Here is a 2398-nt window from a genome sequence, read left to right on the forward strand (position 1 = left end):
TTCCTGTTGTCCATCTCTTTAAATATCATCTGCAAGTGAATGCTGATGAAGTTTTCCTCCTACCCACAGTCAGAGGTGTGGCATGAGACCTTCCAAGGGCATCCCTGGAACCTGTCCTGCCATACATGCCTTCCCCTTGATGCTCCATCTCTCCCTTTGGGCCATGATCTGCCTTTGTCAGTGAGTCTGTTCACCTAGAACACCTAATTCCCAATCCCTGGAGATGTAGCATCCAGTCCCGCTAGCTGATTAAAATGACATCCTCTTATGGAGGAGACAGGCAAGACCAGGGACTGAGAAGAGGAGCAGACTTCTCTGTGCCAACTTTTCACACCCAATTTTCGTTTACTGTCATCAGGACAGTGTGAAGGGGATGGTATAACCCTCAATAGGACTGCAGAGTGGCCGAGTGACATGCCAGTCCCACAGTACCCAGGGCCAGGCTTGGAAGCCAGCTCCCTTCCCTCCTGTTTTGCTCTGTGCCATCACTGACACTGACGTTGCCTCTGGCCTGAGGACAACATGAGAGGCTGGGGATTGGGGGAGGGTAGCTTCCACTTTATGTGCTTGTTGCTTGTTCAAGACCAGTGCTTATTTCTCTAATGCTGGCTGTGCACTGGGCACTTTGATGGGGACACAGCTGAGAGTGGACAGTACTGATGAGGCTTCTGTTCTTCAGAGCTCACATTTCAACAGGAGGGAACAGTATTTCTTTCTAGTCCTGACCTGGTTCTATGGCCAAGGAGGGAGGCAAGGATGGACAGTGAAGGTGAGAGATTGGGAAAGCTTGTGTGCATTGTTTTTTGCACACCCGGAATTGTGGCCATGAAATGGGAGGGATTGGGTTTTGGCTGGCGGTCTTCAGGGCTAGGTCTCCTAGTTCAGAAAGCCTGTTCCTAGTTGTCTAGTTAGGGACCAACTCTCACCATTTCTCCTGGATCCTGCTGGACACAAAGCATGTGACCCTGGTACCCTACTTCCTAACTCTTTCTAACACATAAGGATCCTTTGGGTGCCAAACACGACCAGCGAGCACTTGTGTCTTCTTGCTTCCCCAGTCCCTGTTTTCCTCTTTCAATACCTTTCTTATTAATGTCAGTCTTTTGAAAACTTAGTTAAAATATAATTATCTGATTTTCCTCTCCATCATCTCTTCTTTCCAACCCCTCCCATGTCACATATGCCCACTCCTCCTCAAATTCATGGCCTTTTTCTCTTTAACTATTGTTGTTAAGCGCGTGCGTGTATATGTGTGTGTGTGTGTGTGCACGCATACATATGGATAAATATATAGATAAAACATGCTGAGTTAATTTAGTGTTTTTATATGTTTATGCATACATATACACATTCTTGCACATACCCACACACATACATACACACATGCTTTCAGGGCTTACCATTTGATGTTGGATAGCCATTTCGAGGGCTCATCCCTGGGGAAGACTAATTCTTCTTCTTTCAGCTGTCGTTAAATTGCCTGTAGTTCTTTATCTTGGACCTGTGAAATTTCCTCCATCCACATTGGCATGTCACTTCTGTCTCTTTCTTATTAACAGCCCTCCCTGCCCCAAGGCCTCACTTTGTAGCCCCGGATGGCCTGGAACTAGCTATGTAGATTAGACTGGCTTCAAACTCATAGAGCTCTGCTTGCTTCTGCCTCACAAGTGTGATAATACCTGCCTTTATATCAGTTTTAACAATTATACCAGGAGTGTGTTCTGGCCAAATGCAGGTATATGGGCCTGTGCCAGGTAGCCAGACACCCTAACCTTACTGTTGGCCGTGGGAGTGTGTCCCATGCAGATTGAAAATGGTGACTGACTCATCCCTGAAGCCAAAGCCGAGTTCCCAGGGAATTGTTGGCCCCTGTTTTGATGATATGGGGGCAGCTGAGTTTCCTGATCTTCTCAAGACTTCAGCTTTTAAGCCGAGTGTGGAGGCACAACCTTTAATCCCAGCACTTGAGAGGCAAAGGCAGGCAGATCTGTTGAGTTCAGGGCCAGCCTGGTCTACAGAGTGAGTTCCTGGCCAGCCTGGTCTACAGAGTGAGTTCCCGGACAGCCAGGGCCATGTATAGAGACTTTGTCTCAAAAAACACTTCAGTGTTTTCTTCCACATGATCGTTTGTTTCGGGAGTTTATCTTTTGCTTGTATTGACGTTGCTGTCTGTTGCTTTCAACCAAACTGTGATGGCTATGAGGTGTAGGAGAGCCAACCCCTGTCTGTAATGGGGAGATCACTGCTTTGGAAATAGCCTCTGGTGGGTTGGGCAGAAGAGTGGATCAGGACTTGGTGGCTGCATTCCAACAAAGAGACAGTGGCAGCCAGGTTAGGTGGGGTGGGGTGGGCTGCAGGGGGATTGCACTCTTGAGTGCAGCTGCCTTGACTTGCTTAG

This window comes from Phodopus roborovskii, unplaced genomic scaffold, assembly GCF_943737965.1.
Source record: "Phodopus roborovskii unplaced genomic scaffold, PHOROB, whole genome shotgun sequence".
NCBI classification, from domain to species: domain Eukaryota; kingdom Metazoa; phylum Chordata; class Mammalia; order Rodentia; family Cricetidae; genus Phodopus; species Phodopus roborovskii.